General features: G+C 38.8%; 1 protein-coding gene across 6 annotated transcripts in view; it reads left to right on the forward strand.

Moving 5' to 3' along the window:
- Positions 1-27601, forward strand: part of LOC122555933 (inactive N-acetylated-alpha-linked acidic dipeptidase-like protein 2) — a 941631-nt gene that overhangs the window by 18633 nt on the left and 895397 nt on the right. For 5 of the 6 annotated variants that reach the window (XM_043702221.1, XM_043702219.1, XM_043702220.1 and 2 more), the window contains one exon: positions 26749-26811. The exons of the other annotated variant lie outside the window; for it this stretch is intronic. The gene's annotated coding sequence lies outside the window, so the exon portion shown is untranslated. The remainder of the gene's footprint in view (positions 1-26748; positions 26812-27601) is intronic. 6 annotated transcript variants of the gene reach the window in all.

Here is a 27601-nt window from a genome sequence, read left to right on the forward strand (position 1 = left end):
TTATATATTACAAGATCTGGGATTCAACCAAGTATGCTTCAGCACCCCAGAATTCACTTTGCTTTCTATGCAGTGTTGCCACAGTTTTCTGAGGTGAGATTTCATGTGGATCCAACCATTAACTTTTGACTCAGGGACCCTTCAGTAAACTTTTAATACCTCCTGAGTGCAGAATTCTAAACTCAAGCTTGGGCCTCATTGTATTTGTGTTCAGTGATTTGAAAATCAGGAGTACCTTTGGTTTCTGATGCCCTCACGTACATTGTCCTGCCTTTGAACAAGATCATGGTACTTTGGCTGATTGTGATCCCAGAAGTGCTTTACAATTTCATGGAGCATCTCTTGAACTCTCCCTGTTCTTCAGTTAATCTGCTTGTTTCTGTGAGGGTTACTATATGTTTCTTCCTAAAGCTCCAAGTTAGACAATCATCCAATATCTTTGCTCTTCATGACCTCTGTCTCAAAATGCAGCATGAGTGCTCTCCCTCATTCTGCACAGTGAATGGTAAAATTTACTACTTTCCCTTCTTAAAGTGCAGGCCTGACTAATATTCGTCTCTTTGGTTCCCTCAACTCTGTGAGTTGCAAATTATGGGAGTTCTAAGCTGCCACTACCTGTTTTCTGTCTGAAAATGTCCATGTAAATGCAAAACACAAAATATATCACCCTGTGTAGTTAATTTTCCAACAGAAAGAGAAGTGCATTATTTTGCCCTCAAAACAACCCTTTGATTCATTGACAGATATGAATGGGCTTCTTTGCAGACTTGCTGATTTGACCATAGACTATAAGATATAGGAGCAGAATTTGTCCATTTGGCCCATCAAGTCTGCTCTGATGTTCAGTCATGGCTGACCTGTTTCTCAACTGCATTCTCCAATCTTGGTTACACCAGAAAGCCCATTTGTTTACACAGGTACAGTTACCTTTATTGATCTGGGAACTTAAATGAAAAGTTGAAACTTCTCAAGTTTACAAACCAGCGTCAAGGCATTTTCCAAGTTACCTTGAGACAAATTGACTCTTCTAGATAGAACCAAAATAGCTATTATAAGCCGAGCTGCAAATGCCTCTTCCCACCTTCGCAGCAAGATAATAAGCCTTCCACTTTGAACTTTAGTAAATCTAGGTCTGTTTTAGGGTGTTTTACCAAGTGTTTCTATTTATTTACATGCAAATTCAATTCATAAACAAAAACAAATTCTGAAAACAGATGAATTATGAAATTAGATGTTCACAACAGGGGACATAGATTATGAGTGGAAAATTAGTTTTGATTTATAACAAGATTTTAGTCAGTGAAAAACACCTGGAGTTTTTCTGATTGGAGTACTGGAGTTGAAACTTAAGAGTTGAACAAGGATAGTTGGCTGATGTAAGCAAATGTAAATGTTCTAGTCCCCGTAGCTTGAATGGACCAAATAGCTTCCCTTGTTTGTGCCTGACCTGGTGTTTCTATTTTCTCAATGGGCTTTTATATTATAAACAAAGAAATGTAAAGAACACAGTTTTATTGACAGAACATGCATTTCTACTTTGTTTTAAAGATACAGTACGTCAGCAGGCATTTTGGTAGTTTGATTTATAAAAGGAAAAAAGTCTTATTTAGTGAATTAGCAAGTATTCTGCATGTTTCCATTTAACTGCCAAATATGGTCAAAGCAGAGTTTAACATCCATTAAATATTGATGATTGAGCAGGTTGAATATATTTGTTTGAGCCTTCCTCAGGGCCATGTTTTTACTGAGGTGAACTTGACCACCTATAGCTTTTTGCTATTTCTTTTTATATTGCTAAATAATTTATATATCTAAGCAAGGTGCTGTTATAATTTTTAGTTGTAGTCAAGATGTTTGTAAACTCGTTGAAATAGGCAAGAATATCAGGGAATACAAACATTCCAAGGGAATCATTTTCTTAAAATCCACACAGATCGTTTAGTGTTATAGAGAAGAGTCCATTAAGTTTCTTTTCTGAATTGTTGGGAAACACTTGATGGTGCATAGCATGTGGAACTGCACTGTTTTCATCAAAAATAATGAGAATAAAATGTGTTTTTGCCAGCATAAAAGCAATGAACAATAACACAATATTTGCAATAAATATTAGATATAGAAATTGCTCCATATTTTTGTTGACAGTTTACATTTTATAATATTGGAGTGTAATTGTTTTTTAATTGATTCATGGGACAAAGGTGCTGTTAGTTGCATTTATTGCCTGTCTTTAGTGAAGGTGATGGTGAGTTACCTTCTTGAACTGCTGTGGTCTGTGTGCTGTAGGTGACCCATAATGTCATGAGCAAGGGAGTTCCAGAATGTTGACCGAGCAACATTTGAGGGAATGGCAATTTACTTCCAGGTTAGGATGGTGAGTGGCTCCGAGGGCAACTTACTGGTGGTGTTCCCATGTATCAGCTCCCTTGCCCTTCTCGGTGTATTATTATTGGTTTGGAAAGTGCTATCTGAGGATCTTCGGTGAATACCGTAGTGCATTCTCTAGATGGTATGCACTGATGCTGCTGAGTGTTGACATTCAAGGGTGTGGATGATTGCGAATATGATGCCAATCAAGGAGTGGCTTTGTCCTAGATGGCGTCAAGCTTTTTTTTGTGTTGGAGCTGCATTCAACCAGGCAAATGAAGTGTATTCCAATACACTCCTGACTTGAACATTGCGGGTCGTGGGCATACTTTGGGAGGAAGGAGGTAAGTTACTTGCTGCAGAATTCCTATCCTCTGGCCGGTTGTTGAAGCCACTGTATTTATATGCTTGTCCAGTTCAGTTTCTGTTAAATGGTAGCCCCCAAGGTGTGGATAGTGGGAGATTCCGTGATGGTAATGTTATTGAATATCAAGTTCTTTTGTTGAAGTGATCATTGCCTTGCATTTGTGTGGCATGAATGTCATTTGTCAACTGAAGTCTGGATATTGTTTTAAGTTTTGCTGCATTCTTCTTGATTAGTTCCTAATTCATTCCTTCCTTTTAATTTGATGGGATATATAAAGGTGTTGATCGTGGTTAGACAGCTAGAATAAGCAGGAGTAACATTTTCAGGGGAAAAAAAAATCACACTTTTGGAACAGATGTCAGAAACTCTTAACGTTTCCTTGTAAAACATTAATTTATTGTCACATTGGCACAAATGGGACAATCAGCAGAAGTACAAATGGAGGATTCACAGTAGTGGCAATGTGAGACTGTCCAGATATAGGGCATGAGTGTCAAAAAAAATCATCATAAAAAGGATTCAGGATTAAGACCCACTTGACAATTATGTCTGACAACACAAAATTGGGGAATGAACCCAGGAATGTCAGGAGAATGATCAACAGATGTTTTAGATACAACTCTAAATGTCATTAGGCATTGAGTTTTCTGAAAGATATGAGTTTTTCCAAATGACCCACAGCACAGGAACATTGAGAATGAGAAGAGGGTGATACTGATCAGACAAAAGGAATTGTACTGGTCCCAAGGACCTTCAACCCAGTAATGAATGTTTTGTTTAATGTGCAATTAATTGTCTTCTGTTGGACAGTATGTGGAGTGAATTGGTTAAACTGCTACTTCGATGCTCTAAATAATAAAAAGAAAGTAAGGCTAGGTCACTACTACTTGAGATTTGGTAAAGTAAAAAGGAAAGAGTGGTAATTCCAGGCTAGACCACTTTATCAGCACAGATGTGGTATCTCTTGCATTTGAACTGACTGTCCATGAAAGAGACTCAAATAAAATTGGCTATTAAATATGACAAGCAATTATTTTTGGGAAGTCAGCAGTTTTTAAAGTTTATATGATCTGCATATAACCATATCGCTTTACCAAAACCTAACTTCTCTAAACAATATGTTAAAGAATTACCATGGCGTTATGGAAGAAACTTAAAAGCAAAACAAAAACTAACAGTCTTAAAACAACATTGGAAGTTTGGCATTTCATCTCATTGGTTAAAAATTCTATGAAAGAGTGCAGGAGTAAGGGACAATGAGTGAACTAAACCTGTTATAAAGATCAGTTATAAATGTTGAAAATATAGGAGGACGCCATAATTGAGTACGAGAGGTCATCCATTACCATATCATTAAAGTCTCATGAAGGTAGGGCTAAGGGAAAAATAAATTTTTCATACTTCAGATAATAGATGCAGCAGCTGGATTTAACCAATCCATTATCAGATATAGTGAAGAAAATAATTGGTTGTGAACACAATAATGGAGAAATGGATAGGAACAAGATGGAGGACCTGCTAAGTTTCTAATTTACAATGAGAGGAAATTTGCCAATTTTGAATTTAAAGATATGTGTGAAAATATGAACATTATAATAACTATCATAGCAGTGAAAACTTCCATTAGTAATTGAGTTTGACATAGAAATCAAACAGTAGAAACATATCAACATAGGAATAGTACTTTCGATCCCTCCAATCTGCTCCATCATTCAGTACAATCGTAGCTAAACATAAAGCTCAAGACCTTTTAATCCTGCCCTCCCTGTATCCCTTCACTCTTCTAGCCATGAGCTTCCTTCTCGAAAATATATAATGTCTTAGGCTCAACAATTTTTTGTGAAAGTGAATTTCACAGGTTCATCACTGTCTGGGTGAAGAAATATCTCTGCATCGCAGTTCTAAAATGGTTACCTCTTATCCTTAAACTATGACGTAGTAGTTGAGATGCTTTTGTAAAACTTGGCAGACCAACCAAATTGTAAACTAACACCTGCCTTCACTTGGGCAAAGCTTCCAAAGAACTCGGCACAAATGATTAAGGGCTGCAGTCTATGTAAGTTTATTTTTCTGGATTTCTCCAAAAAAAAAATTCAGTTCATAATGACTGATTATCACCCAACTTTGGAAGGAGCTACAGTTGACTTCAGTATTTCTGAAAAAGGGCATTCATTAAAACAGAGAGGCAGTAAGTGCCTGGAATTGTACTGCCAGAGGAAGTGGTGGAAACAGATACAATTGCAACATTTCAGAGGCATCTTGAAAGGTACAAGGCTGTGGACTAGATAAAGGCAAAACGCTTTCAGTTTAGAAAGGCATCATGTGTCAGCATACATTTGATAGGCCGAAGGTCGTCTCTTCTGCTGGACTTTTCTTTGCATTTGTTCTTTGTAAAATTCAGTTAACATTCTGACTTTGTACAAGTACATCAGAAATAATGTTTTTCCAGGAATGTGGGATATCACAAAAGCAAAGGAAAGGAGGAATGGAAATGTTCTGTAGTGATTGAAACAGGTTGGCCTCATTAATCACAAGGTTTTTGATTGGAGTTGTTAACCTGGGCCAATCAGGAAAGCCTTGGTTGATGAAAATAATTCAGAATCTTACACACAATATGGGTGCTGGGGAAAGGATAAGTGGCAGTAGTGCAGGGGGCGAAAGGGAAAAAAAAAAAGAAAAAAAATATTATTCCGAATCTCCTCCAAGCAGGGAATTTATAATCTCCTCAGTCTGGGGGAAAAAAAAATAACCTGATGAGAATTTCCTCTGTTGAGGCTGTAATTCTGAGATTTTGCACAGCTCACCCGGTGCCATTTGCTTTGTGAATGAAAGTAGAGGCAGAAATCAGGAGCCTGGACAGTTAAGGAAAATCAAACCAGTGCAGTCTGCAGAATGGGTGGCACCAGTCATACCAATTGTGAAGCCTGATGGCTCAGTTCACCTTTGTGGGGATTTTAAGCATACCGTAAACTGTTTCTTGCAGCTGGATATATACCCAATCCCTCGCATAGGGGACCTGTATGCAAGATTGGTGTGGGGTTGTCCTTTATGAAGCTGGACATGAGCCATGCCTACCTGCAATTGTGACTGGAGTGGTGTCCCAGAAGTAAGTTACAAATAAAACCCATAAAGGTTTACATCGATATACAAGACTGCCATCTGGGCTATCATCAGCCTGTGGTCATTTCCCATGGACCATGGAGAATATTTTTATAAGGGTTACTCGAGGGTGCCATTTATCTACTTAATAACAGGGAAGATCAAAAATAACACTTGTACATTGTGCTTAAACATTTCTCCCAGGTGGGCATACACCTTAAGATGGGAAAAATGTGTGTTCCAGGCACCCCCAAGTGACCTACTTGGATTAGAGTCAACAAAACTGGGCTACACCTGTTGGAAGAGGAAGAGAGGGTGATCAAAGGAGCCCTAGTTCCCACAACTGTACCAGAGCATAGGTCTTTCCTTGGCTTAGTGAATTATTACAGAAAATTCATCTGTAACCTGGCCTCTGTCTTGGCACCCTTATACCTGCTATCGAGAAATGGTCAGCCTTGGAAATGTTCGCAAAACAAAGAGGCAGCCTTTAGAGAACTGTAAAAATTGCTATCGTCATTTAAGTTGTTGGCCTAGTATGATCCAAAGCGAGAGGTAGTGCTGACGTGCAATACCTCCCCAGACAGTACTGGGCAGTGTTTGCTCACCGATGGCCCAACAGAGAGGAACCCCTGATAGCGTAAGCTTTCCAGACCTTGGCTGATGCTGAATGCCCAGATAAAGAAGGAAAGTTTCATGGTTACCTTTGATGTGAGGAAATTCCACCAGAACCTATTTGCCATAGCAATGGATCACAAACCCCTGCAAGGGCTACTGAAGGAAGACAAGGCGGTGCTACCCATAGCTTCCAGTAGAATTCTGCATTGGGCCCTTATTATCAGCACGTCCAAGTTGGAATACTGTCCAGGAAGACAAGTGGCTAATGCCTTGAGCCACCTCCCACTGGCAGATAATCCACCGGTGGTGCTCCTCTGGAAGAGTCCATTTTGGTTTTAAATGTTTTGGACACCGTCTGGTCACTGTTGACAATATTGGACTGTGGACACAAAGATCCTGTCCTAGCGAAACTAAAATAGCTGATGGTATTGGGGGAAACAGAAGGGCCATGGCAACCAGAATTGAAACCTTTCTGAACATGGAGAGACCAGATCACCATAGAGAATGGCATATTACTATGGGGAGCAAGGGTGATTGTTCTAAGTAAAGGTTGTTGCCAGATACTGGCCGCACTCCACCAGGGTTTCCAAGATGAAGATGCTGGCAAGAAGCTATGTCTGGTGGCCAGGGTTGGATGGCTGATGGGGCAGTGCCTAGAGTGCAAGAAAGGACAAAACTTGCCTCCAGCAGCACCCCCACATTCCTGGGAATGGTTGGGTAAACCCTGGATCCGATTTTATGTCGACTATGTTAGTCCTTTCATGGGCTCAATGTTCCTGGTCATAGTGCATGCCCATTCAAAGTGGTTGGATGTTCATAAAGTTCGTTCAGCAAACTCTGGAATGACTATTGTGAAGCTGCGAGCATTGGTTGCGATACACGGACTTCCAGAAGGATTAATCACAGACAATGGTGCATCATTTACCAGTAGGGAATTTGAATGTTTCCTAAAAATCCAATGGCATTCGGCACATAAGGACAGCTCCATACCATCCATCGTCCAATGGTCTAACAGAGCGGTCCAAACATTGAAAGCATGCTTAAAGAAGCAATCTATAGCATCAATTGAGACCGAACTGTCCTGGTTTCTGTTTGATTACAGATCACCCCACATGCAACAACAGGGATAGCTCCAGCAGAGGTGCTGATGGGGAGAAGATTCTGCACCAGATCAAGCCTAACTTTCCCAGATCTGGGGGGGGGTGGGGCTCGGGGAAACGGCAGCAGGAATGCCAATGCCGGACAAATGTCTCCTGTCTGAGAGAGAATTTAATTCAGGGGATGAAGTTTGGTACCAGAATCTTGGAAATGACCTTGTATGGCTGAGTTGAGGTTGACATGAGGTCTGGTCTCGTGACTTAAAGGTCATGTAGGTGCTACAGTCCTGAACAAACATGTGGATCACCTGAAAGCCATTACCTCACAAACCGGGAAGGGGCAAAACGTACCTGGCCTTTCAGAACAGCCGGAAGGCCTGTCAGGAACTGCAGGTGCTACCCCTCCATCTAATGTTGAGGACATCTCAGAGTCCGAAATGGATGGGGCCTCATTACCATTGTAGCTGGAAGAAGAGGAGGCATAGAGTAATAGAGATGTACAGCATGGAAACAGACCCTTTGGTCCAACTTGTCCATGCCAACCAGATATCCTAACCCAATCTAATCCCACCTGCCAGCACCCGGCCCATGTCCCTCCAAACTCTTCCTGTTCATCTACCATCAGATGTCTTTTAAATGTTTGCAATTTACCAGTCTCCACCACTTCCTCTAGCAGCCCATTCCACACATTTACCTCCCTCTGCATGAAAAGGTTGCTCCTGAGGTCTCTTTTATATCTTTCCCTTCTCAGATTGCTAAGATTGGCTTTCCCAAAATGCAACACCTCACATTTATTGGAATTAAACTCCATTTGCCACTCCTCAGCCCATTGGCCCAACTGATCATGATCCCATTGTAATCTGAGGTAACCTTCTGTGCTGTCCACTACACCGTCAATTTTGGTGTCATCTGCAAACTTCGTAACTATACCTTTTTATGCTCACATTCAAATCATTCATATAATGACTATCCCTAATCAGTCTTTGCCTTTCTAAATACATGTACATCTTGTCCCTCAGGATTCCCTCCAACAGCTTGCCTACCACCAATGTCACGCTCACCGGTATATAGTTCCCTGGCTTGTCCTTACCACTTTTCTTAAATAGTAGCACCACGTTTGCCAACCTCCAGTCTTCTGGCACCTCACCTGTGACTATCGATGATATAAATATCTCAGCAAGTGGCCCAGCAATCACTTCCTGACCTTCCCACAGAGTTCTAGATCAGGTCCTGGGGATTTTTCCACTTTTATGTGTTTCAAGACATCCAGCACTTCCTCTGTAATATGGACATTTTTCAAGATGTCATCATCTATTTCCCCACATTCTGTATCTTCCATGTCCTTTTCCACAGTAATCACTAATGCAAAATACTCGTTTAGTATCTCATCCATCTCCTGCGGCTCCACACAAAGGCCACCTTGCTGATCTTTGAGGGGACCTATTCTCTCCCTAGTTACCGTTTTGTCTTTAATGTATTTGTGAAAACCCTTTGGATTCTCCTTAACTCTATTTGCTAAAGCTATCTCATGTCCCCTTTTTGCCCTCCTGATTTCCCTTTTCAGTATACTCCGACTGTTTTTATACTCTTCTAAGGATTCACACAATCTGTCGTGTCTATACCTGACACATGCTTCCTTCTTTTTCTTGACCAAACCCTTAATTTCTCTCATCATCCAGCATTCTTACACCTACCAGCCTTTCCTTTCATCCTAAGTGGAATATACTGTCTCTGGACTCTTGTTATCTCATTTTTGAAGGCTTCCCATTTTCCAGCTGTTCCTTTTACCGGTGAACATCTGCCCCCAGTCAGCTTTTGAAAGTTTTTACCTGACATTCCTCCGATTTAGAACTTCAACTTTTAGATCTGGTCTATCCTTTTCAATCACTATTTTAAAACTAATAGAATTGTGGTTGCTGACCCCAAAGCACTCCCCCGCTGACACCTCGGTCACCTGCCCTGCCAGTTTTGCACCTTCTCTAGTACTGAATCAGAAAATTTTCTTGTGCACACTTAAATTCTTCTCCATCTATACTGTTAACATTATGGCAATCCCAGGCTATGTTTGGAAAGTTAAAGTCCCCTACTATAACCACCTTATTATTCTTATTGATAACTGAGATCTCCTAACAAATCTGTTTCTCAATTTCCCTTTCTTATTTCATCCCTTTCTTATTTCTCAGTTTCACCTAAATAACTTCCCTGGATGTATTTCCAGGAATATCCTCCCTCAATACAGCTGAATGCTATCCCCTATCAGAAATGCCACTCCCCCTCCTCTCTTGCCTCCCTTTCTGTCCTTCCTGTAGCATTTGTATCCTGGGACATTTAAGCTGCCAGTCCTGTCCATCCCTGAGCCATGTTTCCATAATTGCTGTGATGTCTTAGTCCCATGTTCCTAAACATGCCCTGAGTTAATCTTGCATTGAAATAAGGAAACTGTCCTGAGATATTCTGGATGCAAGGTATGGGCCACGGCCTGGTACATGCTGCCTGTGTCTGAGTCCAAGTCAGAGGAACTGGACCTGGTGCGAAAACATTGCAAAAAAAACTACAAACGAAAGACCAGGCCTGTGTACCCGGAGTGGGGGATTGGGGGGGGGGGGGGGGGCGGCACAGGTTGATGGCGATGATGTAGTTGTTGGGACCAGGTGGACCTCATCGACTGAGGTTCTTGATTGGGGTTGTTAATCTGGCCAATCAGGAAAGCTTTGGCTGACCAATATAATCAGGGGATTTCTTTCACTGTGTCTCACACGTATACACACACACCATGGGTGCTGGGGAAAGAATAAGCACTACCGCACTTAGGTGGTAGTGTGGGGGTTTAATTTTTTTAAAAAAAGAAAAAAAAAGAAAAAAATAATCAGGGGATTAGAATCTCCTTTAGTTGAGGACTGACTAAGATGGCTGGCCAGAGCCAATGCACTGGCAAATGTCAAGAATCAATTGACACCAGGTTATAGTCCAACAGGTTTATTTGAAATTGCAAGCTTTCGGAGCTCAACTCCTTCCCAGGGCATGGTATGATAGAGATATATAAGCAGTATTTATAAGAAAAAAAGTCAACAACTTTAAAACTAAATAAAGGGTGACTTGGTAATGAGACACCAGCCTCTGTGCAGTTATTTCAGATTCAGATAGTGTTATACGTAATGGAAAAAAATAACTTTACAACTTCACAAAAAACCATTGGGATACATTTCTCAGTTTAGATTAGATTAGATTACTTTACAGTGTGGAAACAGGCCCTTCAGCCCAACAAGTCCACACCGACCCGCCGAAGCGCAAACTACCCATACCCCTACATTTACCCCTTACCTAACACTACGGACAATTTAGCATGGCCAATTCACCTGACCTGCACATCTTTGGACTGTGGGAGGAAACCGGAGCACCCGGAGGAAACCCACGCAGACACTGGGAGAATGTGCAAACTCCACGCAGTCAGTCGCCTGAGGCGGGAATTGAATCCGGGTCTCTGGCGCTGTGAGGCAGCAGTGCTAACCACTGTGCCACCGTGCTGCCCACAAAAACTTGTTTGGCATTGATTATAGATTTTACAGTCTTCCCATGTAATAATTCTTGATTCATGTTTCTGTGAATTGAAAGTGATTAGGGACCAGGCAATTGGGTGGTGTGCCAATCATGTAGCTTGCTGCCCTCGATGGGGTTGAGTCTCTTGAGTGATGTTGAAGCTATACTCATTCAGGCAACTGGGGGTTATTCCATCACACTCCTGACATGTGCCTTGTCGATGGCAAATAGACTTTGCAGAGTCAGAAGTTACTTGCCAGTGAAGCTCTAACCTCTGACCTGCATTTGTAGCCACAATATCTGTATAGCTAGTCCAGTTCAGGTTCAGGTCAAGGTCTTTCCAAGGATGTCAGTCATGGGGGATTCAGCAATTGTAATGTCACTCAATGTCATCGGGTAATACTTTGATTCTCTCGAGTTAGAGATAATCTTTGCATGCCACTTGTGTTGCATGACTCTCACTTGTGAGTTGTCAACCCAAGCCTGAATCCAGTCCAGGTCTTGCTGCATATGCATGCTGTGTGCTTCAAATATGTGAAGAGTCACAAGAAGTGTTGAACATGATGTAATCATCAGTGAGCATTTTCACTTCTAACCTTTTAGAGAGGTAAAGTTATTGATGGAGCAGCTAAAGATAGTTAACCATAGGAAACTACCCTGTAGCTCTAAAAATACTCAAGGTGCTCAACACTGTCCAGGATCAAAGAGCCAGCTGGGTTTGCACATCATCCATTGCCTTAAGCATTTGCTCCCTCCATCAGCAGTGCACAGTTGCAGCAATATGCACCATACACAAGGTGGACTGCAACAACTTAACAAGATTTCTTTGACAGTATTCCTAAACCAATGACCTCTGCAACCTAGAAGAACAAGTACAGCAGGACTAAGTGGACAACATCGCCTATAAGTTGTACTTAATTCTGTCCTACCATTTTTGGTGATACAATTCCATTTGAAGTTTTTCTTTTGAAACATTTCTAAAATTATTTATCAAAACAGCAATGTACCTTTAATACAAAGCTGTTAACATAGTAAATTAAATCACGTGCTTCAATAGACCAAGCAAAAGTTTACACCATGATGCATAAGGATAGATTAGCACAGAATAATCAAAATCTTGGTCAAAGAGGTAAGTTTTTGAAGGGTGTCATAAAGGGGAAAAGGCAGACCAGCTTAGTAATGGAATTCTAGAGACTTTGGGCTCAGCTCATCAGATGGTCACAAATATATTGAATTAACACAGGGTTGCTCAAGAGGTCGGAATTGTATGAATGCGGAGATCTCCGAATTGATAGCTGGAGAAAGTTGCAGTGAAAGTGAAGGGAGAGGCAAGCTGGGAAGATTTGAAAACCTGCGAGAGATTTTAAGGTGTGTTCAGGATTAAGGCAGGAAATAAAAAAGCTTTGCAATACTTCTACCCAGGGTTAAAAGGTTGAGGTGGGGTGCTGCCATGAGGTTAATGAGAGAGGAGGTGAGTATTTAGAAGGCTCATCTGGATATGTCCGAGTTCAAGGCTGAAAGTGGTCAGGTTTAGGTATTAACCAGGTAAAGAGTCAAGTTAAGATGGGGGATGTTCTGAAGGAGAATCATATTGAAGTCAAAGCATTTAACCCTGTTTCTCTCTCACACTGTCGGGATTCTCTGATTCTCTCTCCTTTTGTGGATTCTGGTCCACTCCTGGCCTTGAGCATGTTAATGCAGGCTGACAGTTCAGTGCAGTACTGAGGGAGCACTGGACTGTCAAATCCACACGTCTTTGTGGATAAGACGTTATATCTAAGTCCAGTTTGCCTGCCTGGTTGAATGTAAATGACATGATTACATTATTTCACAGAAGTGCAGGAGAGCGAGAGAATCAGTGCCCTAACCAATATTTATCCCTCCATTTAAAAGCACAAAAAGGCAGACTATCTGTTTTCACAAAACTGTTTGAAAATGCTTTTTGGGTGCAAATTGGCTTCCGTGGTTCCTATGTTGCAAAGGTGATGAGACTTCAACATATAATTCAGTGACTGTAAAGTTCTTTGTCGTGTCCGAGTGTTGTGTGAATGCAATTATTTTCATACTTTCTCTCTGTTTCCTTTTATTTCTCTTAATCTTCTCTAAACTTTATTTAAGATGGTAAATAAAATGTTAATATTCATTATACATTCTAAATTCAATAGGTTTTGTTTTAACCTAAGATTCTTTTCCTTGCACTCACTTACTTCCAAACCTTAGACTTGGTAAGTCAGAATTATACACAACTGTGCCCCATATTGTCTCAAGATTTAAAAATGAGTTTGTAGAAATACCAAGTAAAAGAAACAGGAACATAAATATGAGAAAAGAAACAAGACAGACTATTATAGACAATAATCACAGTAGATAGGGAATGCACTTTGTGGTGATCTTATTTTCAAAGCTGGTGTATGGATTTTTTATTGTGAACAGCAAACGTTTGTGTACTATTGATAAAACAATGTAACACCATGGTAATGAAACTTTAATATATGTATGAACTGTGTTTAAAGAGACTAGTGTAAGAGCTGTATTCCGGGATTGTATTGCCATCTCGACCTTGTGCTATTTGCAGTTGCTGAACAAAGTGGCTATTTTCACCACTGACCGATTTCGGTCATTTTTGAACACAATCCCTCGAAAGGAAATCAGTCATCCTTGACTTGTCTGAAATTGACGGCACTCCAAAACAATGTAGTCAACTCTCAAGCATCTTCTGCAATGTCCTAGCAAGCCACTCAGTTCAAGGACAACTAGGAACAGGCAAAAACTCTAGTCTCTGCCACTGACATTAATTTCATTCCATTTTTTGTTGAAAAAATCTTAAGAATAGCAAGCAGCTTTAGCTCAAACACAGAGCTAAAATTATGGCTTATTACTTCTGATTGTTGTTTCAATTAAACTGTTTGGAGATATTGTTGATGTTGGGGTACCGGTGTTGAACTGGAGTGGACAAGTTATAAAGAAAATCAGGTTATAGGCAAACAGGTTCATTGTATTGTATTGTATTGTATTGTATTGTATTGAGATATTGTGACACACCTCCAAGGCAGATCCGACTTGAACCTGGATCTTCTGCCTCAGAAGTAAAGACATTACTATTGCACCATTAGAACCCCCCCACCAGTGTCTACTTGTTATACTTTCAAAATAAACTGTTTACTTTTACTCTGTATTTTCTGTTCACTGGACAATCTTCAATCCATGCTAATTTGTCCTCAGTCCCATGAGTCTTGTTAACACAGCAAGTATTTAGCAGGCGATTGGGGTTAACCGATTATACCTAATCCTCATTAATTGAGATGGATCAGAGCATCAATCTTCTATGGATAAAATAAAAGCATGGATGATGCTACAATGGGAATCCTCCATCTACCCTGACAGACACAGGTACCATGTAATTGGTAGGGACCTGTGTAAAAAGCCTAATCTATATCTGACCTCACGAGTACATGATGCCACTTATAATGAGAACCAACTATGATTAATTGACACGGTAAATTTAAAGGAAATAGGGATGATTGCCCATAATTGGCTTTGCATATAAAGTTTGAATTGTGTTTTTATTGGTGATGGTTAGTCATTTTTTAAAAAAGTAGAAAAACGTCACATTGATTTTGATGGTTGGAAAGTCACTTAGTTGTGAGAGAAAGCATTTCTGGGTGTATAAAAAAAAAAATGGAAAAAAGAAAAAGTGAAAGGGCACAGGGTTCAAGGCCCACCTGCTCCAAAGGTGTGTAATAACATCTCTGAGCAGGTTGCTAAGGAAAAATAAAAATTTTAAAAGGGGTCAGGAAGGGCTCCTGTGTCGTAGTAGTAGTATCCCTACCTCTGAGCTCGGATGCCTGGGTTCAAATCCCACCTGCTCCAGAGGTTTGTCATAACATCTCTGAACAAGTTGATCAGAAAATATCTAAAGGGGACAGGAGGGGCTCTGGTGGTGCAGTGGTTGTGTCTATAGTTCTGGCCTAGAAGCTCCAAGTTCAAATTCAACCTGCATAAGTGATATGTAATAAAAACTCTGAGCACGTTGATTAGGGGAAACAAAGGGGGTCAGGCAGGGCCCTTGCAGCGTAATGGAATTGTCCCTGCCTCTGGACCAGGAGGCCTGGGTTCAAGTCCTCTCACATGTCTAGACAGATCAATTAAGAATACCTAAGGCTGAACAATTTTAAGGAAAAACACTAAGTAATTAATAAAACGCTTTCCACAAACAAGGTGTTAGTTTCTGTTATACTGACTTGCTTGGATCGGAGTTGACATTGATAACAGAGGAATGTTGCTAGAAGCTGCGACTTCTGTTCAGTTAGAAGATTGTAATTTGGATTACCAAAGAGAAGAAAGGCTGAAGCCAAATGTCAAGTTACAAAACAAATTTCCCACTGATGTTATGTGAAGCTGAACCTTATTACTTAAGGAAAAAATAAGTACCCACATGGACATAGATTTAGGGATCAGCAATAAACGCTGGCTTAGTCAGCAACACACACATCTCATGAACAAATAAACATTATTTCTACTCCACAGTAATAAATTAAAACAACATGAGAAATAAAATTAACATTGCTAATTAAACTCATCGAAAATGATATATTTAAATATATTTCAGACAGGAAGATCTTCAACATGTCGATAATCATGCCTATTATTTTTCCACAAATTTCAAAAGGTTAAAAATGTGTTGCTGGAAAAGCGCAGCATTCAAGGACCAGGAGAACCGACGTTTCGGTCATAAGCCCTTCTTCAGGAATGCCCGAAACGTCGATTCTCCTGTTCCATTGATGCTGCCTGACCTGCTGCACTTTTCCAGCAACACAGTTTTAAGCTCTGATCACCAGCATCTGCAGTCTTCACTTTCTCCTAACAAATTTCAAAGGTACAATTTTAAATGACTAAATTCACAAAGTGCCACCGTAGTTATGCAGACTGATTGCTGTAAAGAGACAACATAATACTTTAAAAGATATTCTAAAGGACAAAACTGCAAAATCGACAGAAAAATACGTGTAATCTTTACCTAGCCTACTTTAAAAAAAATAACATTTGGTAAGTACAAACCAAGCCAATGATAACCAATTACTTGATTGATTTAATGGAATTGTTCAATCAAGGGAGTTTACTAAAGAAATAGTCATTTGAAAATAAAGGACAGTTTATTAATAAGCATAAATGTGATTGTTCAATTAAAACTGCAAGTCATGTGTAGTTAGTTCTGAATGAAACATTATCAAATCATAAATAAACCACTCAAACAATCCAGCTGAAAAATGCATTGTAATTTCTCTATTGTGTTTCTGTTAATATTGTATTTTCATAAGTCCAATCACCTAATTTGTGCAGTTAGCTTAGTTTTAAAATCTTAAATATCACATTAAGAGAAATATCCCTATATTAACAATGCAAAACTTTATGATCTAACAAACACTTAAAACTACAGTAGAAACATTCAGTCTGATAAACAGAAATGCACCTTTCAGGAGATCATTCGACCCCAGATTTTGTGAAGGTTTATGATTGCACTCTGTCACAGTGTTTGCTGCCATTGCACATCTGAAACTGACCATGACTTCAAAGATTTAGTACAAGCATGGACTAATTGAAAATTCTGAAGTTGCAGTCTATCATTTACTGCTCCTTCACAGACTGCACTGTAGACACTCCCATTCCCACTTTTCCATGTCAGAGCAAGCAAACATGTGATGAGAACTTATCTTGACATGTTCTCACATCACTGTATGAAATCCAAAAAAAGTTACATCTCGTTCAGTTTTTAAAACAGTGATCCAATTATGAACTATTGCTGAACTATTAACTATTGCTCCCCAATCATAAATTAATCTTCTAGCTATTAAATGTTGTTAAATGGCACCTTTATGGATAATTAACATTTTTAAAAAAAATGTTTATATGTAATTTTAGATTTTTTAAAATGTTTCAACCTCAACCTTCATTGATATATCGAAATCTTTAGTTTAGCTCCAAATAACGTTTTTAAAGTAGTAATTAAAATTTGTTGCTTTTCATTTCTTGGTGAGATGCTTATGAGATTCTTTCATGTAATTGGTTTCTTTGGCAGCTTGATGACATCACCACAATCTGGGAAATCCCATTTAAAAGCACTACCAATGACAGCAAGAGGAGGTGAAGCTCTTGCTTTGTTGCAGATCTGCAGCAAATGTTTTTGTTTCATTGGTTGTCCAAACTATCATCCTAAATTTCCCAAACTACTAGTTTATGTAATTGGTTTCTTTGGCAGCTTGATGACATCACCACAATCTGGGAAATCCCATTTAAAAGCACTACCAATGACAGCAAGAGGAGGTGAAACTCTTGCTTTGTTGCAGATCTGCAGCAAATGTTTTTGTTTCATTGGTTATCCAAACTATCATCCTAAATTTCCCAAACTACTAGTTTGTCTGAATATCTGGGCTGGAAGCCACACACTGCAAATGGAATGCTTATCTAAAGTAATTATGGCTGAGTGAAATACAAAGGATTGGTGTAATTTATTTTCTTTTGCACAATAAGAGTTATGAGTCTTTCAAAAAGTATGAGGAAGCAAATAAAATAGTTATCACTTAGATAATAAACAAGTGGAAGCTGACGGTGTCATAGCCATAATAATAGGATGTTCATTCTATAAAGTGGCCCAATTTGAACCTAAAAGTATTCACAAAATCTTCTCATGTTGTGTGTACAAACTAAATTAACAGCACCTCATATCATTTTCCAAGGATCAAACAGCCTGAAATATCATTGTCATGTTACAACTAGCACCTGAAGGAGCAACACTCTGAAAGCTAGTGTTTTCAAATAAACCTGTTGGAGTGTAGCTCGGTGTCGTGTGATTTTTGACCAGGCTAAGTCAGGGCATTAGGTCCCTGAAGGAACCTTATAGTTAAGAAAACAAAGCTGCACTTCACTGAGTATAAATACCACAATGTGGGTGGATTTAGAACACATGAAGATTCTACACGAAAAAGGAACAACCTGGAAGAGACACAAACAGCATGTGAAGAACAGAGATTAGTTCTTACCTAACGTAAACACTATATCAATTATTAATACCAATAACTGCTTCACATGGTAAAAGTATAATTAATAGTACTTTGAAGTCTTAGTCAAGATGATCTTTGACTTTACCTTTTCCTCAACCAGTCTGTAAGAAATCTAACCTCAGTGTGACATCAAACCGCACAATAAACAGTTACTGTGCAATTTCAAAACTAAGATGAATGCATATGGTAGAAGTCGTTCTTTCAATTTCAAACAATTTTCCACTATGTTGTTGCTTACCACATTCCTTTCTGATAACAAGATGATCCTAAAATGAGGTATACCGGTCTGAATAGATAGCTCATGATGAGACTCTGCAAGGAAGAATAATAATCATATTCACAAGTTTGTTCCCTAATATTTCATCACTATTACCTATTACGCATACAGATGGGCAACATCACATTGATAATTGTACATAATTCTGACTTACCAAGTCTATGATTTTGAAGTAAGTGAATTTTATGACTTTAGTGCTGGATGCTATTTTGTCGTGAATGAAGTATACATCAGGCTTGTAAAAAATAAATGCATATAATTAATTCCTAAACTCCTTTTCATATGCACTTGGAAGTTTTCATCTTTATTGATGGAGTCATCAAGATCATACAGCATGAAAACAGACCCTTCAGTCCAACTAGTGTTTGCTGACCATTTTCCCAAACTAAGCTAGTCCAACCTACCTACATTTGGCCCATATCCCTCCAAGCCTTTCTTATTCATGTACTTATCTAAATGTATTTTAAAAATATAACTGTACTTGGATCCAAAACTTCCTTTGGTAGAAGAAATATTCTTACTTCAAATTAATCAATAAAGATGAAAACTTCCAAGTGCATATGAAAAGGAGTTTAGGAATTAATTATATGCATTTATTTTTTACAAGCCTGATGTCTCCTTCATTCACGACAAAATAGCATCCAGCACTAAAGTCATAAAATTCACTTACTTCAAAATCATAGACTTGGTAAGTCAGAATTATGTACAACTGTACCCTTATATAGTCTCAAGATTTAAAAATGAGTTTGTAGAAATGTCCTGGGAGGCAGCATATGTTTTAACCCATCTCCTGCTATTCCTGATAGGAATAAGAGTGCCTGTCCGATCTGCTTGCCTAATTAAGAGGTGTTAATCCTTTTGTCTTTGAGTAAATGTTAGTACAAAATACTAGGCCTATATGCTCTACATAAGGTAGAAATGGTATCTGTAATTAATAATATAATAAAGGATATTAAACTGATTACTGCAGCTGGGATGTGAGATTTGTTTGCTATTTGCCAGTGTGAGTTTCATTCAATTCATGCAATTTAGTGGAAGTGCTGTTTTGTTAGTTAAGGGGATAGTGGCCATGTTAAAAGCACATACTAATTGGGGAAATTGCTTGGTGTTCTGTAATCTATTCCAGTCTGAGACACAGTTGGTAAGGGATGATTAATATTCTAATCTTTTGAGGACACATCATGGCATGGATGGTATTGTTCTGAATATGCTACATTTCTTCAGTGGTAAATAGGCCTAAGCACTGCTTGTAGCAAAGGCTGATAAGAATTGAAGGTAGGAAAAAGCAGTAATGCTTGAAAGGGTTGTTTCAATTTGGTTTATCTTATAGTAAAATATAATATACATTTTATGAATGAAAAATGTGTTATAGTAAATAACTGGTTAGTATAAGGTTATGAATGAATGAACAGGAATCTGATATTAATGAATATAATGAGCTGGTGAGTGAGTTAATAAAGATAGCCTGTAACACAATATCTCACACCTTCTTAGACGGACATCAGTGAACCAGCTGAGATTTTAAACTAATCGATGATAGCACTTTGAAAGCTAATCCCTCCAAATAAACCTGTTGGTCTATAACCTGGTGTTGTGATTTTTAACTTTGTCCACCCCAGTCCAACACCAACTCCTCCAAATCAATGATAGTCTCATTACTTGGCATTGCTGAGACTAGCTTTCAATTTGATTTCACTAATTCATCACATTTAAATTCCACCAGCTGCCATGGTAGAATTTGAACTGTTGTCCCCAAAGTATTAGACCGGGTCTCTGCATCACTGGACTGGCAACGTTACCATTATACGATCATCTCCCCTAATATAAATAGCCTAAAGGGATGAGCAAGTTATAATACATACAAGTTTTCTGTTGACACAAAATCTAGCAAGCTGTGAAGTTAAAACACATGTGTGGAGTGATATAGGCAGTTTAAGTGGTCCAGCAATAAAATGATATAGGGATCTATGACATTTTCCATTTTGCCATGAAGTGACGTATATACTTAAAAAAGTTAGATGGTAGTAGATGTCGGCATTTAGAGCAATTTGGGTATTCTTGTCAACATGTGTTAGAAGATTCAACTGTAGTTTTGGGAAGCTATTAAGAAAGCAAATCCATTCACCGTAAGATGTTTGGAATGTGAGAAGAAGGAAATCTTGCTGCAATAGTAAGGCTTTGGTGAGACCACACCCAGAATATTGTGAATAGTCTTCATCTCCTTGCACTAGGAAATATGTATGTGCCTCAGAGAATTTACAAGGAAGGCTTACCAGACTAAATTCTGGGATGAGTGTGCTGTCCCTTAAGCAATAATGGAATAAAACAGACCAATATTCTTTAATGATCCTTAGCCTGAGAGATTACCTAAGTTTCTGATTGAATCATATAAGATTCTTAGAGGGTTCGATGCTGCTTCCTGAGGTGAGAGTTTTTCAAATTGGGTGTGATAGTCTCAGGATAAGTTAACCATTCAGAATTTAGAAGATGAGAAATTTCTTCGCTCAGATAGTAGTGAACCTTTGAAACTCCTTACTTTAGAGAACTGCAGTGCTTCATCACTGAAGACATTTAAGTCAAGGATTGATGGAATTTTGGATACTTAGGGAATCAAGGGATACGGGGATCAACTGGAAAAATGGGGTTGTGAGAGACAAGCACCCTTGATGAAATTTAATTCTGGAATGTGCCCAAGGGGTTATGCGACTTATTTGTGTTCTTTATTCATATATTCAAATATTAACATCGACAAGTAACTATTCTCATGTCAATGTTATTTGACTCTTCAAAATGACTGGGTTGGCATGGAAGGAACAGATTTTGAAAATGCTGAGCTACTAACTTGATTTATAGAGCGCATAATTAGCATAATGTTCACACTATTTTCTGACAGGGATAAAGTCTCTCTTTGAGACTTTCAACAAAAAAAACTGTCTTTCAACTTTAGCAACAGTTTCCAAAAGTTGAATCGAGTTTAAAATTAAAGAAAAGTTGACAAATTTAAGTAATTTATCCTTTGGCTCAAATTCAGTGCCATTCTTCTTGTTTCACATCAATTATGAAGCAGAGAGGCAGATTAACACTTACTGATTCTTTTTATTAGAGATCTGACCCGAATTCAGTAGTTTAATGAACAAAAATAAATTATTGTGGTAATTATCCATATAACCTTAGGGATAAACTAGGAATATGTTTGATCTGCTGTGAACATGGAAGAGAAACGGTGATACAAATGACATAGTACTGCATTGAACCTTTAAGCCTGGAGGCGTAATTATTTCTTTTTCCCCCTGCTTACTAGTCAAAGACCATTTTGGAGTGCAAAGGTAACCCACTGTAGACAAATCGTTTTCTTGAACCACCTTTGCGTACCACCTCCACCTTAAACAATTATTAGAAGTTTCTCCTGTTCTGCTCTTTTTGTTTCTCAGCATCATCTAAGTGACCTACTTTCTACTCTCCTGACCTTTTTGTTTGGCTGATCTATTGACTTCCCTTTTAGCACCATGTTTGTGGTTATTGTTAATGGTTCCCTCTTCTCCAGTACTGTCCCTGCTCTTCAAATATCTCATCATCTTACCTCTCCTCAGCAAACCCTTGACCCTCTGTCTCCTTGCCAACCGATGTTATGGCTGCGATGGGAAGGAGTGCATGGTCTATCTCTTATCGCACTAGTCCATGGGTCACAATATAAAACTAAATGCTTTACCCAATTGCTGATATTAAGCATTTGGGTAAAGCATTTACTTTTTATATTGTGACCCATGGAATAGTATGATGATATTCAATAAATTTGTAAAGCTTACAAGCAATTTGAAATATGAAAGCCTAAATATCTGCCCTTACAAAGACGACAATACATGTAAACACACACACACACACACACACACACACAATTTGACTTCTTTTTAGAGAGTCACTTTAGGAAAAATAACTAATAATAGTTTGTATTTAAAGACAAACAGGAGAAGGTGGAATGTTCAGATAGCTGTCAGTCTGATTCTGAGGAAGGGTCACTGAACCCAAAACATTAACTTCTGATTTTTGTCCACAGATGCTGTCCAACCTGCTGAGCTTTTCCAACAACTTATGCTATATAGCACGTCCAGTTCAATTTCTGGTTAATAATATCCCCTTAGACTTTTGTAATTTGTTACAACTAAATGGTTTGCTAGGCCACCTCAGGTGGTAGTTAAGAGTCCACCACAATGCTGTGTGGTCAGAATCATACGTCGACCAGACCAGGTAATAATGGTAGCTTTGCTTCCCTGAAGGACGTTCATGAACCTGATGTGGTTTTACAACATGGTTTCATGGTCACCATTTGTGAAACTTGTTTTTGTAAATTCTAGATTTGTCAATGAAATTCCAATTCCTTCAGCTGCCAGAGTGGATTTGAACCCTGTTCCCAGAGTATTAGCCTAGCTTCCTAGTTTACCAGTCCAATGAGGACTAAATAATGGAGGATCAAATCTGTTATCTTTGGTCTAAGAACATCATTCCTTGACTACCATTTCCATCCTTGGCAGCTGTTTGATGTTGGTCCAACCTGTTCGCAATCTTGGTATTGCATTTGATGCCAAGATTATCATCTTGTCCACATACCTGCTCCTTCACTGAGCCTGCCTATTTCTACTTCCATTGCAGAAGGGTGTTGTTAAATTTGAAAGGGTTCAGAAAATATTCACCAAGATGTTGCTGTGATTGGAGGGTTTGAGCTATAGGGAGAGGCTGAATCGGCTGGAGCTTTTATCCTGCTGGCTGAAGGGTGACCTCATGGAGGTTTATAAAATCATGAGTGGCATGGATAGGTTGAACAGCCAACGCCTTTTTTTTTCCAGGGTAGGGGAGTCCAAGAGGTTTAAGGTGAGAGGAGAAAGATTTAAAAGAGACCTAAGTGGCAATGCTTTTACGCAGAGGGTGGTGCGTGCATAGAACAAGCTGCCAGAGGAAGTGTGGAGGCTGGTACAATTGCACCATTTTAAAAGGCATATGAACAAGAAGGGCTGAGTGGGATATAGGCAATATGCTGGCAAATGGAATTAGATCAGTTTAGGATATCTGGTTGACGCGGACGAGTTGGATTAATGGATCTATATGACTCAATGGGCTCACTCTGGCCAAATCCTAATCTATACCTTTTTTGTTTTGCCTGTGTACTGCTTATTCCAGAGATTTCAGGACCAGGCTACTACTCCCCACTGCAGAAATTTGTGCTGATCTAAATCTTTGTGGAGTGTATTCCATCACATGTTTGGATTGTGTGTTGTAGACAATAGACCGGCTTTTGTGAGTCAGGAGATGAGCCACAGAATTTCCAAACACTCATCTGGTCTTTTTAAGCATAGAAAGTCTAGTTCATTTTTTTGTCAGTAATAATACATTGAGGTTGTAAATGGTTTGTTCCTGTTAGAATAATGACTGCAGAAGGAGAAGGTCAAGCGAATGTGAAGTGTCAGGTAGATAGTGGTGCTACACAAAACATCATGAGCTTTGCAGATCTGTGAGAAGTGGTTCAAGTAGTGACACAAAAATGAGGCCATCAAACTTGAAGTTGTTGTTTCATCATGTTACTATGCCCAAGAGGACAAACTAAGCTGAGCATCCAAAGAATGCAATGGGAAGATGAATGATTTTCAGTTCAAGCAAGCCTAAACCTTGGACTGATAACCCAATACATGCCAGAAGAGATCTTCAGCCATTCACATGACACAAACCCATTGACTGCTGAACAAATTTGGGGGAAAAAAAATTATTCTCACAGGGCTTAGATGTCTTTCTGGTGAATATCAGCTTGAAGTGGGTGATAGTGTAAGACCAATTCAGTATTTCTCGAAGAGAATTCTGGCTGCTCGTGAGTCCAGCCTGAAAGACAAGATAGATGAGCTGGAAATGAAAATAAAAATCAACAAAGTGACAATTCCTATAGGCCTACTTAGCAGCAAGAAAACCTGGAAAGCTGAGAGACTGTCTAGATCAAAAGGATCTCAGTAAAGCTTTTAAAGATTTCACTCTGCCATGCCAGCCTATCAAGAAATTGTACTGCAACTTGCTAAGACAAAGATTTTGCTACCCTTGATGAAAATGATGGATATCTATGAGTGCAATTGAATGCTGTTTTCTGACTACGTTTTAGATTCTATTTGTGGAACACAGATGGCTGCAAACACCATTTGGTGTTTTCACTGCTTCAGTATCAGCATAGCATGAGATAATTCCTGATCTTCCCAGAATGGAAGTGATTGTGGATGACCTGCTCGTCGATGGTTGTGGAGAAATGATGGAGGAAACCATCATGGCCTCATTCAGAGTCTGGTGAGACTGCTGGGAGAGATCTCACCAGGTGAAGCTGAACAAGAAAAATTGAAATATAATATTCAGTAAAGCTGGCATATAGGACACTTGAGTTTTCAGCGTTAAAAAATAATGTGTTCACCAATTAGTAAATGCACTAACTACCTCCTTGTGCTGGTTAAATCATTCTGGTTGTTTGTTAACAGTTGTTCTTGTGTCCTCCTTCACCAGTCTGATATTTGGTGCTATAAGTAGGTTCCTTGTCTTCCAGTTCTTATGACAGTCTGCTCAATTTTAACCAGTATTTTCTTAATTTGGATGTTTTCAGTTTCAGCTTGAGGTCTCCCACATTTACATTGTTAAAAATGTCTCTGGTGGGGAACATTATTTGAAAATGTGCACTCCAGCATTGCATGGTGCAGCAGTTCCAGATCAAGTAACAGACAGGGAGAGTAAGAAATTAATCTCCAGAACAGCAAGTGGCAGCACGATAGATGCTGACTGTATATTTCATAATTCTTCATTGCCTACCTCTTTTTTTTCCTTCCTGTTGAAAGCATACATCAGCAAAGTTCAGGAGCATCTGTATGATAAATAAATATGTTTTAAATTGATGTAGTAACTTTTAAACAGTAAAGTAGGAATAGACCAAAAAAAACTAAGGATTTTCAAACATGTTTTCCTTTGTCACATGCATTTCTTTGGTCAGGAAGATGAATAGATGTATTGTTCCAGTAACCTCCCAGAGAGGCTGCAGTATAATTGTTGCTAGGTTTGCAAGAGTGGGCTCAGGTGATCCTCTGCCAAATTCATTGTAGAGGTTTTTAGCTTTTCCTCCCCTGGATAACTTAGTCCAATGACCCAGCCTCTGACAACTAATGAGGAAAGCCTGGTGTGAACTACAGTTTAATTGGGAGATTAAATTTAGGTTTATTCATTTAAATGTCATCCAAAAATAAGAAGCTACTCTTATTGCAAAAAAAAACTCGCAATGTTAGAATAGAATAGAATCCCTACAGTGTGGAAACAGGCCCTTTGGCCCAACAAGTCGACAACGACCCTCTGAAGAGTATCCCACCCAAGCCTGTACCCCAACATGTACACCTGACTGCACCTAACTCTGAACACTATGGACAATTCAGCATGTCCAATTCACATAACCTGCACATCTTTGGACTGTGGGAGGAAACTAGAGCACCTGGAGGAAACCCACACAGACACAGGAAGAATGTGCAAATTCCACATAGACAGTCGCCTGAGGCTGGAATCGAACCCGGGTTCTTGGCGCAGTCAGGCAGCAGTGATAACCACTGAGCCACCGTGCTGCCCGAAATAATAAAATTTCCTTGTAATTTGCCACACAGTTGATCAAAGATTTTGCAACAAATTTGTACTTTAGAAATGTGTCTTATCTAGTGTAGCATATTTATCTCTCCTTGTACTGTTTAAACAAAACAAAGCATTTTGTTTGACTATGTAAGATTTTGTTTTGCATCTACTTGTCTCTTTAATATCCACAATATTTGGCTAATATATTTCCATTTGAGACTTAACAATTCGGTTTTATTTATATTAGTCTGACAGTATATTTGTATTTTTTCCACATTGAATGGAGAGTTGTTGAATTTATAAAATTTTCCAACAGGTCCTGGTACAACAGTAAGAGAATTAGGCTTTTTTTGAATAATACAAAAACATTTAAGAAAATAAAACAAGTACTCAATGGGTTAATTTGGCTTTTCATAGGGTTAATATTTGCTAAATTATCAGGTTATAAGATTGAAAGCAAAGACCTTGATCTTTGTTGGTGAAAAGTATTAGATGGCGGTCCTAATGCAGAGTCTCATTAAAGAAGCTGTCAAGACTCCTCCATTTTGCCATCACCTGAGTTATCCTGCAAGGGGCAACTGTCGTTTCTCGTCAGTCTGCTATAAAAGAGGCATTTACAAATAAATGAAAAATGTCACATTCAATATCACTCTTTAAAGCTTACAGCGTGTCAGCTATGCCACAAACTGCCCTTGTTGCTTTATATTTCAGGTTTTGCAGTCTTCAGCGGTCAATAGGTTTTGACTGGATGGAGTATCTTACATTTTATTAGAGGTAGGCTCACTGACAATTGCCTTTTATTAATATATTATAATTATTCATATTACCACTGTTAATTGTCAGACATGCTGATTTGCATGGTTGGTATATCAACACTACAACCCACAACAAATTATTGTAGAGTTTTTTTTGTATGGGGGACCTTCATTTCAAATAAACTTTTGTTAAAAATTTTATGTTAATTTATAAGTAATTTTAACTGTACTTTTAAAGTAGTTTTTTCAATATGTTCTCATCACCACCTGAAGTGGGTCTCCTCCACGAACTTGCCTAAGTGCTGATTTTCTAAATGTGAACCTTGATTTTGGAGCAGGGATAGTGGGGAGGGCTGGAATGATCAAAGCTGAGAGAAAACCTTCACTTGAGCATTACACACGTTCAGTTTCTAACTGGGGCAATTGTTAGCTGTCAGAAATAATAATAATAGTTGATCGCTCAAATTCCCACCTGAGAATCTTTTTATATATAACATGCAGCAGTTACTTCAGGACAGACTGTCGCAGGTCGTTAATATAGGTAATCATGATTCTTATTCAATATCCTGGATTTTGGAAGTATTTGAATCTTCTGTAAAACTATGCAGATCTGTGGAGTAGTATTGATATGCAGCAGCAAATTTGTCAAATCTGAGTTGCACGCAGAGTTTAATTGTATGCTGCAAAACATGAGTGCTATGTAATTCTGTGAGAAGTTAAACAGCTTATTAATTTCTTTTTTAAATTCAGGTCTATGTTCTAAAATTTAAATAGATGTTTAAATTTGGCAAAAATTGCTTGTCATTTTT

Source organism: Chiloscyllium plagiosum, chromosome 13 (genome assembly GCF_004010195.1).
Source record: "Chiloscyllium plagiosum isolate BGI_BamShark_2017 chromosome 13, ASM401019v2, whole genome shotgun sequence".
In the NCBI taxonomy this organism is placed as follows: domain Eukaryota; kingdom Metazoa; phylum Chordata; class Chondrichthyes; order Orectolobiformes; family Hemiscylliidae; genus Chiloscyllium; species Chiloscyllium plagiosum.